This window comes from Schistocerca serialis, chromosome 2 (genome assembly GCF_023864345.2).
Source record: "Schistocerca serialis cubense isolate TAMUIC-IGC-003099 chromosome 2, iqSchSeri2.2, whole genome shotgun sequence".
Classification (NCBI taxonomy): domain Eukaryota; kingdom Metazoa; phylum Arthropoda; class Insecta; order Orthoptera; family Acrididae; genus Schistocerca; species Schistocerca serialis.
Window position 1 is genome coordinate 49,021,858 of NC_064639.1, and position 18,819 is coordinate 49,040,676.

At 42.9% G+C, this 18,819-nt stretch overlaps 1 protein-coding gene across 1 annotated transcript in view; it reads right to left on the minus strand.

Moving 5' to 3' along the window:
- Window positions 1–18,819, minus strand: part of LOC126455442 (Down syndrome cell adhesion molecule-like protein Dscam2) — a 259,474-nt gene that overhangs the window by 92,145 nt on the left and 148,510 nt on the right. The gene's annotated exons all lie outside the window — the stretch shown is intronic.

The window sequence follows — 18,819 nt, forward strand, 5'->3', positions numbered from 1 at the left end:
CTTCCCCGGAGGAAACCAAGAACCAGGGAGACCATCCGGGAATCGTCAGCCAACATCAAAGGTAAAGTGCGGGGGAGTCTGTACTTAGCACACAGAGCCAAAAGAAGGGAGCATTCAACCAAAATGTGGGCTACTGACTGGAAGGCTCCACAACCACAAAGTGGGGGTGGCTCATCACGCAAAAGAAAACCATGGGTCAGCCTGGTATGGCCAATGCGGAGACAACACAGTGTGGTCGAGTCCTATCGGGAGAGGCGAAAGGAAGAACGTCACAGGCCTGGTGTCACCCTATTAGATGGGGGAGTAGCCTCCCAAGAGTTGGCCCATGATTGTGCGAAGTGGGATTTGATGTTAAGCCGTAAATCCACTGCAGGAGGGGTTACAGAAAACAGAAGTGACTGCTCCCCCAGCCAAATGATCAGCGAGCTCATTACCTGGGATACCCACATGGCCAGGGACCCAAAGGAAGTCAACGGAACAAGCAGCACAGTGAATATCAGCGAGATGGTCATGGATGGCAGAGACCAAGGGATGGCGCAAAAAACACCAGTCAATAGCCAGAAAGCCACTCATTGAGTCCGCACATAACAAAACGCAGTTGTGTTGGGACTGTTTAATAAAGGAGAGGGCCTGGGAAATTGCCATCAATTCTGCAGTAAACACCCCACATGTAGGTGGCAGCAGATGGTTTTCCGTTCCAACAGAGGACGTGAAGGCATACCCCACATGATCAGCATATTTACAGCCATCAGTGTAAAAAACAACAGCATTCCAAAAAGCCCATAAAATTCAGTGGAAAAAGGAATGGAACACCATTGGAGGGATGGAATCTTTCGGACCTTGGCGGAGATCCATCCGAAATCGAGGCCAAGGAACTAACCAAGGGCGAGGGGGTTGGGGGGGGGGGGGAGGGGAGGGAGTGAGGAAGACAGGACAAAGAAGGAAACTGAAAATCACGGCAAAGAGACGCAAGGCGGAGCCCAACCTGTAAACCAGCCCGAGGACGGGAATTGGGTGGGCGACGTCCATGGTCTGGGAACAGGATAGAATAGGAAGGATGAGTGGGAGAGGAATGGACAGCGAGTGCACAAGACACCAGAAGCTGGGACTGCCAAACAGAAAGGGGGGGGGGGGATCCCAGGTTCAACCAGGAGACTATCAACAGGGCTAGTAGGGAAAGCACCAGTGGCCAAACGGATACCACGATGGTGGACTGGATCCAGTATGTGCAGTGTGGAAGGAGCAGCTGAACCATAAACTTGACAACTATAGTTCAAGCGAGACAGAACTAGAGCACAATAAAGACGAGGAGCGGTCCGCACCCCAAGAGGAGAGGGCAAGGAAGCGAAGGACATTGAGTTTACGGAAACATCCTACCTTCACAAGTCTGATATGTTGCAGCCAAGTGAGCTTGTTTTCGAAAAGAAGACCCAGGGAAACGAAACTGTGGGACCACAGGCAATCGTTGTGCATCAAGATAGAGCTCTGGATCAGGGTGGACCGTAGTACAGCGACAGAAGTGGACCACCCGCGATTTTAAAGGAGAGAATTGAAACCTGTGTGAGAGCGTCCATGCAGAGGCATGCCGTATAGCTCCCTGGAGCTGCCGCTCTGCAGAGGCCATCAAAGAGGAACTAACCCAAATGCAGAAATCATCCACATACAGGACAGGGGCGACCAAAGGACTGCCAGAGGCCCCAAGTCCATCGATAGCAATGAGGAAAAGAAATACACTCAAGACTGAACCCTGTGGGATGCCCATCTCCTGGGTCCATGGAGAACTAAAAACAGTACCAACCCGAACCCTGAATGACCAATGGAACAGGAACTGGCAGATAAAAATCGGGAGTGGGCCCTGAGGACCCCACTGATGAAGGATAAGTAAGATGTGATGGCGCCAGGCCGTGTCATAGGCCTTGCTAAGGTCAAAAAATACTGCAACCAAATGGCGGCGCTTGGAAAAAGCCTGCCAAACTGCAGATTCCAAGCGAAGTAAATGATCGATTTGACACTGTCCCTCTTGGAAGCCACACTGGTAAGGGGACAATAGATCCCGAGATTCGAGGACCCAATTGAGCCAACGGGCTACCATCCGTTCAAGTAACTTACAAACAACATTAGTCAGACTAATTGGCTGATAGCTGTCAACAAATAGGGGGTTCTTACCAGGCTTAAGGACAGGAACCATGATGCTATCCCTCCACTGAGAAGGGAAGTCACCCTGGAGCCAGATACGGTTAAACACCCGGAGAAGATGTTGCCGTTGTGGAGCGCTGAGATGTTGAAGCAGTTGGTTATGAATGGAGTCTGAGCCAGGGGCCGTATCATGAGAAGAAGAAGATGCGGAAAGAAATTCCCATTCAGTAAAAGGTTCGTTGTAACATTCTGACTGACAAGGGGTAAAACATAAGGCGGAAGCTTTGGCCCGCTGTTTCCAGTGGAGGAAAGCAGCCGGATAGGAGGCTGATGCTGATGCCATTGCAAAATGGGTCGCAAGATGTTCCGTGAGACTCAACGGGTCCGTACAAAGGCCATCTGGGATCCGTACAAAGGCCATCTGGGAGGTGAAGGCCTGGGAGCGTGGACTGCCGATGACAACCTTGGAGAGAGTGAAGTGTAGCCCATACTCGTGACATGGGGACAGTAGAACCGAGGGAAGAAACAAATCGTTCCCAACACATCTGTTTGCTCTGTTTGATTAAATAACGGGCTTTAGCGCGAAGGCGCTTAAAGGTAGTAAGGCTGGCAATGGATGGGTGCCTCTTAAGGTTTTGCAAAGCTTGACGGCGAGCACAGATGACAATGGCAATGGCCGTACTCCACCGGACTTGCCGGCGACGAAATGGTCCAGATGAGCATGGTACAGCAAGGCTAGCAACATGAACAATCACGTCAGACACGTCACGTAGGACGTCATCAATACAACCCAACAAAGAGGGAGAAAACATGACCTGTGCAGTGTGTAGGGGCCAATCGGCAAGTTGGAAAGACCAAAGAGGTAACTTGTCCATCGGATAGCAGGAAGGGAGTGAGAGAGAATCAACGGGAAATGGTCACTATCACAAAGGTCGTCATGTGGCAACAAGTGTAATGAAGGGAGGAGAGAGGGAGAAGAAAGAGAAAGATCAATGGCAGAAAAGGTGCCATGACCAACACTGAAATGAGTAGGGGAGCTATCATTAAGAAGGCACAAGTCGTCATCTGTAATAAACTGATGTAAGAGAAGACCTCGTCTAGATGGAAATGCACTGCCCCACAAGGGATGATGAGCATTAAAGGGAAGGGAGGAGGAAGCTGCTGAAGAAGGGCAGTTATGGCAGCAGGTGTAAGAGTCCTGTCAGGAGGAAGATAAAGATTGCAAACCGTGACCTCAGAGTCCAGGTGGACCCTAACAGCAACCGCTTCCAATGTGGTTTGAAGAATCCACATGCTTGCAATATCTGTACGGACCAACATACAAACGCCACCAGAAGCCCGCAGGGATCTGACCCAATTTCGACAGAAAACACAGAACCCACAGGGGGTCGGTGAGTGAGCATCAGTAAAATGAGATTCCTGCAGAACCACACAAGCTGCAGAGTAAGACGAAATAAAGGATTTTAATTCTGGAAGGTGACGGTAGTATCCATTACAATTCCATTGGATAACCACAAAACGATGATTTAAATGGTGGTTGAACAGGCTAAAGCTAGTCATACCGCCGGGTCACCACCCGTCACCGACAAGGAGGGGGGACATGCATGAACGACAGGTCAGAACCTGTTGGTGAAGCCGGGGATGGGACCTCTGGTGACACCAGAGGCTCTTTGTCCCAGGACTTTTGTTTCTTCTTCTTTTCTGGTTGAGATCGAGGAGGGCTGTGTGGCATAAAGGAGCCAGCTGCAGCAAGATTGGGAACAGAAAGAGATTGGGCGACCTGGGGGCCGACAGACCGCGGTTCTCGCGATCATCGTGTGGCAACAGAGCTTGGGCCTGGAAGGGGCATCCCGGGAGGGGCGCCCTTGACCGGCAGACGCCGAAGGAGTGGGACACTTCTCCAGCTGGGGAGGGGGAGCAGTGCCCAGAGGAGAAGGTGTGGGAGCCGCAGGGGTGGGGGGAGGAGAGGGGTCCGGGACTGGGGTAAGGAAGGGTAGGAAGGGGTGAAGATGTAACTAAAGCATAACTAGACGTCATGGCCACTGGGTGAAAACGTGTATACTTCTTACGAGTGTCTGTGTAGGTTAAACAATCAAGAGAATTTTACTCCTGGATCTTGTTTTCCTTCTTATATACTGGGCAATCTGGTGGACGTGGAGAATGATTGCCATGACAATTAACACACACATTAGGGGGAACACAGGGACTCCTCTCATGGAGTGGACGTCCACAGTCACCACAGAGAGGGGCCTGCGAACAGCGGGAGGACATGTGTCCAAAATGCAAGCACTTAAAACACCTCATAGGAGGTGGGGTGTACGGCTTCACATCACATCGATAAACCATTATCTTTACTTTCTCAGGGAGGGTATCCCCTTCAAAGGCCAGGATAAAGGCACCAGTATCAATGCGATTGTCCTTAGGACCCTTTTGAACACGCCAAACAAAGTGAACACCCCTCCGTCTGAGATTGTCCTGAAGTTCCTCATCAGTTTGAAGGACGAGGTCCCTGTGAAAAATCACACCTTGAACCATATTTAGAGATTGGTGGGGGGTAATGGACACAGGAATTGTGTCAAGACGGGTACAGGCACGAAGGGCTGCAGACTGGGCAGCTGAAGCAGTTTTGATCAGCAACGAACCTGACCGCATCTTGCTCAGGGAGTCCACTTCGCCAAACTTGTCTTCAATGTGTTCCATAAAGAATACAGGTTTGGTATTGGTGAAAGTATCCCCATCAGTCCTGGTGCAAACCAGATAACGAGGAAAGGTTTTGCCCCTAGCCGACGGGCCTGACCCTTTTCCCAGGGGGTTGCCACGGAAGGGAAGGCTGAAGGGGCAGGAGAAGCAGCACTAGAAGAATCAGTCCCACGCAGAGAGGCAGCCGCAGAAGAATGGCGAGAGTTCTCGTCCCGTATGCGTTTCATTTGTGTAGCGTCCGTCCTGATACCACCCACTCCGATCAGGGGCTCTCCTAACGGGTGCCACCCAGCCACAGCAAGGGCCGTCTGGCACGGCAGCCATTGACGGGAGTTCTCATGCTCCAGGATGACCACTCCATGGCTTGCATGAGGAGGTCACAGCTGAGGTATCAGAAGTGTGATCCCTGTGTGTTCAGGAGGGCTCAACCAAAAGGGTACATAGCGACCACACCACACGGGCTGGCTACCGTGCTGGCTATGCACCCTAGCATCAGACAACGACGTGAAAGGAAAGGTGGAATGAACTAGGAGGGCACACGTCGGAGACACTAGGTAAGGTGCTCTTCCTCAAATGGCTCACAGTATGGAAGAGAAATTTAGTAATGGAGGTCAAACCACAGAGGGGGATCAGGGAGTGCCAAAAGGAGGAGGTGATTTCGCAACAAAGCTAAATTGCAAAACCACCATAACCAGGAGGATACTGGGGGCCAACATAACCAAGGACACGAAGAGAGGGAGAGGAGAGGGTGAGGGGGAAGAAGCAAAGAGAGGAAAGGAGGGGAAGGGGAAGGAAATGCAGCCCTGGAAAGAAGGAAGGCTGCAATAGCTCGGGGCCCTGTGCTCGCCACGCACGTATCCACAAAAGAGTTGTGGACCCTCTGGGGGGGGGGGGGGGATGCTGTGGGGCAGGGAGGCGGGGAGGGGGGTGGGAGAACAGGGAGTAAAAAGGAGAGGAACAGTGAAGGGAAAAGACATGGGGTGTTGTGGCAGAGGGAAGCACATAAAGAGGATGTGAACATAACATATTTGATTTCAGTGTCTACTTCACTACCCAGGCCATCTGGATCCTTCCCTCCATCATCAACTTTTCTGAACTGTGCATATAAAACATTCTCCACTCTCAAAATTATCCCAGCCCCAATCCACAGTAACCTACCATCCCCATTCCCTCTACTCAACAGCTTCCAGAGGGCAGTGCACAAAGAGGGTGTGAACATACCATGCTTGATCACAGTGCCTACTTCATAACCTGAGCCATTTGAATCCTCCCCTCCACCACCAACTTTTCTAAACTGCGCAGCTGGAAGTTTTCCTTACAACACATCCTCCACTTCCAAAATCCTCCCCCCAACCCATACCCTGCTATTATCTTCCCCACCCCCTCCAGACTCCTGTTTCCATTCTCCATGACAGTTGCATGTTCCTGCCTGAGCTTTTGAAGATGGTGGTTATGTGTGCATTAAGTGTGCTTGCTCGTGTGAATGAATGTGTGTTTGTTTCCTTTTCTGAAGAAGGCTTTGGCCAAATCCTCACAGAATTTCATGGTAGCTCACTATCTGCAGCAAATTCCCCAGAATTTATTGGGGCACCCAGGTTCTGAGCAGAGTTGAATGTATGAACCAGAGACTTTGAAAGTTCTATGAGAAGCTATTCTTCAATGTTCTAGACTTGCAATGTAGGGCTGGAAACTGTAGAGTTAAAAACTGTAGCATTTTTCTAAACAGATGAGTGTTGAACTACACATCAGCAGTGTAGCTGACTGTGATTGGGGTGCACACAAGTGCTTTATAGATTAGTTAACTCTTCAATCACTCCAGATAATGATAGCTGTAAAACACCCAGAAGTATCACTGATAGATCTAATGTAATGCTCTCCATAGGCAAGAGTATTAAAATTTTAGTAGTTAATTGCTGAAGCATTCACAGTGAAGTGCCTAAGTTTGAAGTGTGCCTAGAAAGCAGCAGAGCTTATGATACTGGACATAGAAAGCTGGCTAAATTGCCACCACTTTGATGTTTGGGACAAATCAAAGTGTATATGGAACAGATATAATAATGGAAAATGAAAGTGGTGCATTTGTTGCAGCAGAGAAAAAACTGAGATCTACAGAGATAGAAACTGATGATGCACATGAGCTTGTATGTGCAAAACTGAGTATCATGGTTGGGTGAAAACTTGTAACTGGATCTTCTTGTGAAACCACCAGAGTCACCCCAGATGTTACTGCAAATTTTAGAAAAAACTTAGTTTGCTGGTATTTATGTTCTCCAATGACACTCTCATCATTGATGATTTTAATCATCCAATGATTCATGGGTATAATTACAATACTGTAAATGCTGGTCATGGCAGGATGACCTCCAAAACATTAATAAATGCCTTCTGAAAACTACCTAGAATGTTGATCATAAATCTGTTCATGATGGAAATATTTTACACATAAAGGATACAAAAACAGATCTGATTTCTCCAGATTATCCAGACTGAAACTGGTATCAGTGACCATGGGGAAATATTTTGGAAATTTGTGGTAAGTTCCTATGGGACCAAACTTCAGGTCATCAATCCCTAGGCTCACACACTACTTAATACAACTTATGCTAAGAACAACACACACCCATGCCCGAGGGATGTGTCGAACTACCAACAGGGGGAGCCGCGTGAACCGAGGCAAGATGCCTCAGACGGCTTGGCTATCCCGTGCTGCAACCATGAGGCAACTGTAGCAACAATTATTACTAAAGTATGAAAGGTAGCAAAAAACAAGTAGGAAGAATAACATGTTCAGTAAGTTAGATACAGAGCCAGTCATGTCATAACTTAAAGAAGAAGACAAAATATTTCCCTCAGGACAGGGACATGTAGAGGAACTGAGGCTCAAATTTAGAAGAATAGCTGACCATGCACTGGGCAGACATGGGAGTAGTATAACTGTTCAGGAATTGAGGCTCAAATTTAGGAGACAAGCACTGGACAACATGTAAGTAGTAGAACTATTCATAATGTGTGTGACGCTCCATGGCATACAGTCATTGTGATTACAGCACAAGTATACAACAAAGCATATGGTTACAGGCAAAGAAATGCTAAATGAAACACTGTTGGCTCTTAAAAAAGAAAGATGTGAAGCTATTATAACTACACTGGCAGTATCTTATCAAAAGACCTCTCATGAAACCTGAAGAAATTCTGGTCATTTCTACAGTCTGTCTGTGGCTCAGAGGTTGGTGTCCAGACACTCACAGATTGAAATGAGAACTAAGGACATGGGTGGCAAAGTGAAAGCATAAATGTTCAATGTGATAGGGTCTCCAGCTGCGATGAATTTTTTTAAATATTTCATGATGGCTTCAGCTGCCATTCTCTTTATTTCATGAACAATTGTACAATTTCAGCCTTAGGACATTTTCAAGTGTTTTATGGATGATTTTTCAGTATTAAATTATGCCATGTATGTTGTTGCCCCTATGACTCCATGTTATGCTCATAAAATAAATCTGAAATGTTTTACGCTTTTTTAGGAGTACATGCTCCTAAAATAGCATAAAACATCTCATCATAAGAGCAATGACATACGTGGCATAACTTACTACTACAAACTTATCCATAAAATATTTGAAAATGGCCTAAGGCCGAAATTGTACAATTGTACATAAAATAAAGAGAATGCTAGCTGAAGGCATCATGGAATCTTTCAGAAAGCATAAATACTGAACTCCATTTCCAAAACATCCTTTATTGATGAAGTTGCAGGTTACTGCCACTAAAAAAATGACTGATGAAGATATTAGTGGTTACAAATAGCTAAAAATGCTGAAATTAAACTATGCTCCAGTTTATGATGGAATCCAATTCTGCACATAATTTTTCAGCTGACTTAGCTCTCATTTTAACAACAGTATACAACAGATTTCTTGAATAAAAATCTGTGCCTAGTGACGGAAAGCAAGCACAGGTCATATTAGTCTACAACAAGGACAGCAAAAGTGATTAACAAAGCTACCTTCCAATCTCAACTATTGCAGAATCCCAGAATATATTCTGACATCAAACAGTTGAAGTATCTCGAACAGAATGCCCTCCATGTCAGCCAGCATGAATTCCAAAATATGAAACCCAGCTCACACTTTTCTCACTTACTTCTGACTTACAAAAAGTGTTTTACTGTGTACCTAAACAAGATTTATTAAAAAAGTATGATTATATCGGGTGCCAAACTAAATTTGTGAATGAAGTGGGGATTTCTTGGCAGGGAGGACATATCATGTCATCGACAGCAGCAGACAGAACCTCAAGCGTGCCAGACACAATGGATTGGACCCTTGTTGTTCATGTCATATAGCACTGATCTGGCAGACAGTTTTAATAGTAACTGCCTCAGTTTTAAGATGATGCAGTTGCCTATAATGAAATGCTACCTGAAAATGTTGCACAGCTGTCCAGTTTGAGCTAGGCAAGATTTGAAAGTAGTGCAAAGGTTGGAAACCTATTTTAAATGTTGAAACATGTATAGCTCTGCACACTGTCATATCCTTAGCTGAAAAGAGTCCTGTGAATAATATTAAAAATTAGTAAGAATACTGATGGAACTATGAGAGTGGCAGGAGGAGCCACAAGTGCTGCACATGTTGGACAACTGTGAAAATGTCAAGCAGTTGGGCTACAGGAGCCACAAGAGAGACTCAAGAGGCCTGTAGACATAAGAGGTAAGTTATTTAACAGCATTAGTGAGCAAAGACCTTTGACAGTTAAGATAAATTAGATGACAGAATTAATGAACCAAGCGTCTTAAGCAATAATTGCAAGTCGGTGAACTAAGCTGTGACAGAAAAAGAGAAAGGAGCTTGTGGTGGAGGCAACTATATGCCATGAAAACCCAATGGAAGGATTAGGATGAATTTGGTGGCCCCATAGAGAAAAGCTTTCTATCTCCTTCACACAGCCTCTGAAAGATAATGAAAGAATAAGAAAGTAATATAACCAATGAAGCCTTCGATGCTACATCAAGTCAGGGACTGGCGGGGTCTATGGGGAAGGGTAAAAAAAATTCTAGGACTAGGGGTCCAGTGAGAGATTCGTAGCAGACAGTAACAGAAAGGACGAGACAGCGTCATCAGAAATAGGAATGGGCAGAGGCAGAAAGAGTGCCAGTCTGTTGTTGCTGGGCTGGAATTAGACAGCTGCAAGGCTCTCTTGATCATGTATTGAGACAAGGGTTTCAGTTAGGATAGATGGAACAGTGATAGGCAGAATAAATTTCAATGTTAATTATTTCTTTTGAGTGCTTATACTCCTCATCATCCTCCCATCTTCTACATCCGCATCAGGGAATTTACATCAGACAATCAAGTCCCCTCCTCAGTTTGGTCAACTGAATGAATTCCCTGTACCAAAAACCTCTGTTGCTCAATCCCATGCAAAAAACACACCAGGACATGACAACATCACACTATGCAGATAGGTGGTATCGTTGAGTATAGTATCAGAGAGTAAATGGAAGCAGTCATGTCATACAAATACCTTGGTTTAACACTTTGTAGAGAGATGGAAAGACATGATCATATACACTCAACCACAGGTAAAGTGGGTGGCACACTTTCTTTTCATTAGAAGGATAATTGGAAAATAAAATTACAATGAAACCCCGATTTTACGTTTTTGTGCAGTCCAGACTTAAGAAACACACAATTGACGAAAATGTTAAAACCCCACAAAATATGAGCAAAATAACATGTAATTGACATATATGATTAAAAAACACAATCCTCTCCAATACTTTGTGTAAAACCTGTCTAAGTGAAGGAAATCAGATGTACAATACAATGTTTACACAATAATTTACGGTAATGAATTTCATTAGTTCTTAAAAAATCAAAGGTGTGTAACAGAAAGTAAAAACTTATCAAAAAATTGAAATTCATACCTAAGTACAAGGTAATGGAGCTGTTTTCCAACATGCTATGACTACAAATTATACATTCAAAACACGTGTTTTTGAGCGATCATCCTTTATGTCACCCAGAAAAAAAAACAAAAATTGATGAACATGTTAAATTAAACCAAAAACTTCACAGCAGCTAAGAGGTTAAACCATAAGAATAAATGCGGAAATCTGCTTAATAACATACTTTGTCACCATTGCTGTTATTGTTTAATGCTTTTCTTGTAAGTCACACTTCATATGCTCACCACAATTAAAGTGTTATTTTAGGCTTGATGAGAGAATTTAGGCTTGATGAGAGAAACAGAGACTTGAAAAAATGAGTTTACTCCCCCAATTGACATTACAAGCTGATCAGAAGTCATCCCAGTGAATTTCTGTACATTGTGTAAAATGTAAATTTGTAGGAAAGCTTGGGTGCTACAGTTTTGCTTCATGCGACTCTATCACTGTTGCCAATCTTTACAATCTACAATGTGTGATGCCCAGTATATACATGAGTAGTGTATGTAGGTCTTGCAACTGTATCATGTCATATGTGAACTTGAAAGTCTTTAAAATGTGCTGTTGCAAAACCTTAATTCTGCTTCTGTGTGACATTTCTGTCATAGCACATGATCTGCACAAAAAGAACGGCGTTTTCAGCATTTTACAAAATGGTTTCACCCCTACCTGCACTCCTATCGCTAAAGGGTCGCTTCCCCTCTCCACACATCCAGTAGGTGAGCTCATTTTACATGTCTTTGTGTGGGGTGGTGGCTGCAACGGCTATTGGGTGACTTAGCAAGTCACCAACCAACAAGACTTCACTAGCAGGAAAGGGGTGATGTTTCTGCAATTATGACCGAGCATAATCATTGAGACTCAGTGTTTGAATTTCAAAGGTTGATGATTGATACAGTTCCTGAATATAGTACATCGGCAATACATGCAAAAATATAAGAGGTAGTTATAAGTGGCACAAGAAAAGACGGTGGCTGAGCCCCTTCGTCATATATTGGCTCAGTAGACAAAACTTCGTGCCAACTGCCAGTAACCCCTGAAGCCTACTTACAATGTTTCAAGAACCAGTACTAAGTGAAGACTCAAACACTTTTATATGTCTTGATCACATATTTCTGAGTGAATTTAATTGCTAAAATTTTCCTGGCTTATTTACTGCACCTTACACATTTTGGCTTTTGCCACTTTCAAAAGCTGCAAAAATACATAAACTGGTATCAGTGAAGGAACATCATGGTAATACCATAAAGTGTAAAGTGCACAGCAAAATAAAGCACTCACCAGGAACACATAATATCACCCATCCATAATAAGCCAAAGAGATTTGTCCAATATGAATACAAAGTATCTAGTCAACCTTAAGTTGTGACAAGCAAGTGTGTATTGATTTTACACTACAGTGTTAGAGTAAAGTGGAGAAAGTCACTAGGTGGTATTCCAGGTGTGGGGATTAGGATACATCATCATTTTTGAGACAGGAAAACAATGATTTTTTTTTTTATTCGCCTTATAGTATTTTTCAAACAATTGGCTTCATGAAAGTTTACAATGGAGTACAGTTAAGCACAATAAACACTTACATACACAGAAGTATTTAGCTTTTTTAAGAATTGAAAACATTTCTTTATCACTTATTAAAAACTTATAATGAGTATTTCCTAGGAATTCTTCAATTGTATAGAATTCACTGCTTTTTAACCAGTTTTGCAACACACTCTTGAATTTATTAAATGGGGCTGTACGAGCTGATTATAGTAACTAATTAAAAAATTTATGCCCAAATGTTTATAGTTATTATGGACAACAGCTAGCCTCGAGAAAGGAAAATACAACAAGTGACTATTTCTGGTATTGTGTGTGTGTACATCACATCTCGTGCTGAATTTGTCCAGATTTTCTGTAGCATACATTAAACAGTTATATATGTACATGCTAGGTACTGTCATTACACCGAGATATTTAAAGTGGTTTCTAAAGGAATCTCTGGGTGCTAATCCTAGTATACATCTGATGGCCTTCTTTTGCCATCTGAAAATACATTTAGCCCCCGAGGAATTACCCCAGAGCAAAATTCCATACTCCAGATGGGAATGGAAGAAAGCAAAATATGAGTGGAGTAATAGCTGTTTGCTCACACTGTTTCTCAATTTGTACAGTAAAAAAAATACACAGGCTAGTTTGCTGCACAGGTGATTGGTGTAGTCTTCCCAGGAGAGTTTTTGGTCTATGTGCAATCCAAGTAGTTTCACTGCATTATTTTTACTTTTTGTAGCTTTTAGATTAAAAATTATTTCTTCTGTTTTTGTATTGTTTATGCACAGTTGATTGGCCTGACACCAGTGACCAGTCATTTGCATTATTTCTATTTTGTTATCCAGCACAGTTTGTAAATTGTCACCCAAGATTATTAGTGCTATATCATCAGTGCACAGTATATTCTTATATGATATACAATTCGAGAAATCGTTAATATAGACAATGAACAGGAAAGGCCCAAGAATCAAGCCTTGGGGTATTCGTCTTTTTATAGGGAGTATTGCTGATCTCTGTTTATTTGCATATACAAGCTGTAACCTATGGCTTACATAAGAATTGAGTAAGGTGAGTGGTATATCTTCAATGCCATAGTATTCTAACTTTTTAATGATCATGTCATGAGACACTGAATCAAATGCTTTGCTTAAATCAATAAGTGTTCCAGATATATGCAGCCTCTTTTCATATGCTTCATATACATTGTTCACCAAAGCTTCAGTTGCTTTTACAGTTGATAGGTGAGGCCTGAATCCAAACTGCTGTTCATTTAATAGTCTGTTGCTTTCAAAATAGCTGTATAGCTGCATATGCATGCAATTTTCTATTATTTTGGATATGATTGGTACTCTTGATATGGGTCTGTATCTGTTTAGGAGGTTTTTATCACCTTTTTTATACATAGGCAGTGTAACTGTGAGCCTAAGACATTCTGGAAAAATTGCTTCATCTAGTACTCTGTTTGACAGTGAGAGAAGTGGCATTTTGATTTCCTTTGCTATACACTTTATGATGAAATTACTGAGTCCATAATAGTCTTCTGTTTTGGAATTGGTTAGTTTGTTTATCAATTTATAAATGTCATTTAGGGTCATAGGGGTCCAAGTAAATTTCTCACTAGCCTGTTTTGTATGGATGAGTAGTGCTTCTGCATCTATGGTAGAATTATTGAGTGGAGTGGTAGTGGCACTATTTACAAAATAATCATTGAGTGTATCACAGTCTATAGGGAAGTTGTTTTCGTTATTGATGTTATTAATTTCCTGTTTTAGCCTATGGCATTCCAGGCTGCTTTACATTTATTTTTGGAATTCAAAATGTATTCATCATTTGCACTGCACTGAGCCCCTTTTATTTCTAATTTGTAAAGTTTTCTCATATTTAGGTAATTTGCCTTGTATTGATCACTTTTATTAGACTTATTCTTCAGAATTAGAAGTAGTATCTTAAGTTTTGGAGTGTACCACTTGTTAGTACGACATTGCTTATTTGCATTATTAAGATGTTGTCTTTTGGTTACAGTGGGGCATGTCTTTTCTACACTGTGCTTAATTTCTGTGAGGAAAATAGTAAAGCATTTATCAATTGCCTTATTATTATTAATTTTATGAGACCAATCAATTTCCTGTAACTCATTAATCATGTTGTTTACGTTGGATTCTCCTAGAAGTCTATATGTCACTTGTCTTTCTTTAGTGTTGAGTTTTGAATTTTCTATTCGAAGCCATAGTCGTGCATGATCTGATATTCCTAATTCTATTACGTCAAATTCAACAGTATCTTTATATACATTACTAATTATGTTATCAAGACATGCATTCTGTCTGGTAGGCTTTTCATTAAGATGATAATAGTTTGATGACTTCAAAGAATTAACCATATAGATAACATTTTTCTTCTTTGCTCTTATATCTATGTTAATATCACCTACAATTATAATTTTATGTTGTTTGTATTTGGACAACTGCAAAATTAATGTGTTAATTTTTTCTGTAAATATTATTTCATCAGAACTTGGAGTTCGATACACTGACACAATTACAATCTTTTGTGCGTGTATTACCATACCGGCTACTTCAAATATTCTGATTGGGAGAGAGGTTTGGAGGAAAGGTTAACAACTGAATTGGGGTGTTGTGGTTCCAGATTGTGTTGATTAGAATCAGAAACCTCTGTCCTATCCAAAGGCCTCACCTTCAGCCCTACTCCCAGATTCAACCAAACAGCCCTCGTCAAAGATTTACTGTCCTACACTCGTACTCTCTACTGGAAATATCACTTTGCCACAAAGAAAAATGATCCTAATCCTACTCCTAATGATCCAACTCCCCAAGACACTATCCAAATTGAACCCTGCCTGGAACAGTTCCGTCCTCCATCACAGCGGGACCCACCTCCTCTTCCTCAAAATCACCCTCTCCAAACCTTCCAGGAATTTCTCACTTCCAGCCTTGCCTCTCAATCCTTCTTAAAAAACCTTAATCCTACTCACAACATCACCACTGCTGAAGCTCAGGCTATCCGTGATCTGAAAGCTGACCAATCCATCATCATTCTTCCGGCAGACAAGGGTTCCACAACTGTGGTACTTGATCGTTGGGAGTATGTGGCTGAGGGTCTGCGTCAGTTTGCTAAGGTAATCCCATTCCTGATGTCGAGGCGGAGCTTCAAGGAATCCTCAGAACCTTAGGCCCCCTACAAAACCTTTCACCTGACTCCATCAACCTCTTGACCCCACCGACACCCCGCACCCCAGCCTTCTACCTACTTCCTAAAATTCACAAACCCAATCATCCCGGCCACCCCATTGTAGCTGGTTACCAAGCCCCCACAGAACGTATCTCTGCCTACGTAGATCAACACATTCAACCCATTACATGCAGTCTCCCATCCTTCATCAAAGACACCAACCACTTTCTCGAACGCCTGGAATCCTTACCCAATCTGTTACCCCCAGAAACCATCCTTGTAGCCATTGATACCACTTCCTTATACACAAATATTCCACACGTCCAGGGCCTCGCTGCGATGGAGCACTTCCTTCCACGCCGATCACCGGCCACACTACCTAAAACCTCTTTCCTCATTACCTTAGAAAGCTTCATCCTGGCTCACACCTTCTTCACTTTCGAAGGCCAGACATACCAACAATTAAAGGGAACAGCCATGGGTACCAGGATGGCCCCTCGTATGCCAACCTATTTATGGATCGCTTAGAGGAAGCCTTCCTGGTTACACAGGCCTGCCAACCCAAAGTTTGATGCAGATTTATTGATGACATCTTCATGATCTGGACTCACAGTGAAGAAGAACTCTAGAGTTTCCTCTCCAACCTCAACTCCTTTGGTTCCATTAGATTCACCTGGTCCTACTCCAAATCCCATGCCACTTTCCTTGACATTGACCTCCATCTGTCCAATGGCCAGCTTCACACATCTGTCCACATCAAACCGACCAGCAAGGAACAGTACCTCCATTATGACAGCTGCCACCCATTCCACATCAAACGGTCCCTTCCCTACAGCCTAGGTCTTCGTGGCAAATGAATCTGCTCCAGTCCGGAAGCCTTGAACCATTACACCAACAACCTGAAAACAGCTTTTGCATCCCGCAAATACCCTCCCGACCTGATACAGAAGCAAATAACCAGAGCCACTTCCTCATCCCCTCAAACCCAGAACCTCCCACAGAAGAACCCCAAAAGTGCCCCACTTGTGACAGGATACTTTCTGGGACTGGATCAGACTCTGAATGTGGCTCTCCAGCAGGGATATGACTTCCTCAAATCCTGCCCTGAAATGATATCCATCCTTCATGAAATCCTCCCCACTCCACCAAGAGTGTCTTTCCGTCATCCACCTAACCTTCGTAGCCTCTTAGTTCATCCCTATGAAATCCCCAAACCACCTTACCTATCCTCTGCCTCCTACCCTTGTAACTGCCCCCAGTGTAAAACCTGTCCCATGCACCCTCCGACCACCACCTACTCCAGTCCTGTAACCCGGAAGGTGTACACAGTCAAAGGCTGAGCCACGTGTGAAAGCACCCACGTGATTTACCAACTGACCTGCCTACACTGTGAAGCTTTCTACGTGGGAATGACCAGCAACAAACTGTCCATTCGCATGAATGGACACAGGCAGACAGTGTTTGTTGGTAATGAGGATCACCCTGTGGCTAAACATGACTTGGTGCACGGCCAGCACATCTTGGCACACTGTTACACTGTCCGGGTTATCTGGATACTTCCCACTAACACCAACCTGTCAGAACTCTGGAGATGGGAACTTGGCCTTCAGTATATCCTCTCGTTCCGTTACCCACCAGGCCTCAACCTCCGCTAATTTCAAGTTGCCGCCGCTCATACCTCACCTGCCATTCAACAACATTTTTGCCTCTGTACTTCCGCCTCGACTGACATCTCTGCCCAAACTCTTTGCCTTTACAAATGTCTGCTTGTGTCTGTGTATGTGTGGATGGATATGTGTGTGTGTGCAAGTGTATACCTGTCCTTTTTTCCCTCTAAGGTAAGTCTTTCCACTCCCGGGATTGGAATGACTCCTTACCCACTCCCTTAAAACCCACATCATTTCATCTTTCCCTCTCCTTCCCTCTTTCCTGATGAAGTAACCGTTGGTTGCGAAAGCTTGAATTTTGTGTGTATGTTTGTGTTTGTTTGTGTGTCTATCAACATGCCAGTGCTTTTGTTTGGTAAGTTACATCATCTTTGTTTTTAGATATATTTTTCTCACGTGGAATGTTTCCCTCTATTATATTCAAATAATATATATAATTTTACATTATATGAACCAAGTGTGGGAGTTCAGTGCATACGGTCAAAACTATAGGATGAGAAATATAAATAAATATAATTTGTTTTATGATGTTTTCCACAAATCACGAAACATACAAATATTTCAAAAAATACATAAAAATATAAAAAATAAAAGACAAATATATGCAATAAAACCCAATTAGCAACATGTTGTAAAACAATGATAAAATAACAGAAAATTAAAGGCTGAGGATATAAAACTCTTGGAAGCATATGTATGTACATATTCATTCCTGCTCGCAAACAATAAAGAAATTAAGCATCTATGCCAAAATACTGAATTTCATAAAACTTCATTTCTTAGACAACTGAAAAAAAACTGCTCAAACATTTATTCACAATTAAAGACTAAATAGATCATTTCATTATTTTTTTAATTTTTAATAAAAAATATCACTTTGATCTTTAATCAGGAACAAATGTTCAAGGATTTTTCCAGTTGTATAAAAAATGAAAATTTCTGAAATTCAGTGTTTTGGCATTGAAACTTATTTTCACTGCAAATTCTGAGCAGAAATGAATATATAATAAATGTATTTCCAAGAATTTTCTATCCCCATCCTTGAACTTTGGTATTTTGCCCTTTGTTGTTCTTGGTGTACATAAACGATCTGCCAAACCATCTGACAATTGCAGAAACGGTGATGCTCACTGATGACCCTAGCATATTTATAAAAGTATACACTGACAAAGATGAGGTGACTTACCGAACAAAAGCGCTGGCAGGTCGATAGACACACAAACAAACACAAACATACACACAAAATTCAAGCTTTCGCAACAAACTGTTGCCTCATCAGGAAAGAGGGAAGGAGAGGGGAAGACGAAAGGAAGTGGGTTTTAAGGGAGAGGGTAAGGAGTCATTCCAATCCCGGAAGCGGAAAGACTTACCTTAGGGGGAAAAAAGGACAGGTATACACTCGCACACACGCACATGTCCATCCACACATACAGACACAAGCAGACATATTTAAAGACGGTCTTTAAATATGTCTGCTTGTGTCTGTATGTGTGGATGGACATGTGCGTGTGTGCGTGTGTGCGAGTGTATACCTGTCCTTTTTTCCCCCTAAGGTAAGTCTTTCCGCTCCCGGGATTGGAATGACTCCATACCCTCTCCCTTAAAACCCACTTCCTTTCGTCTTCCCCTCTCCTTCCCTCTTTCCTG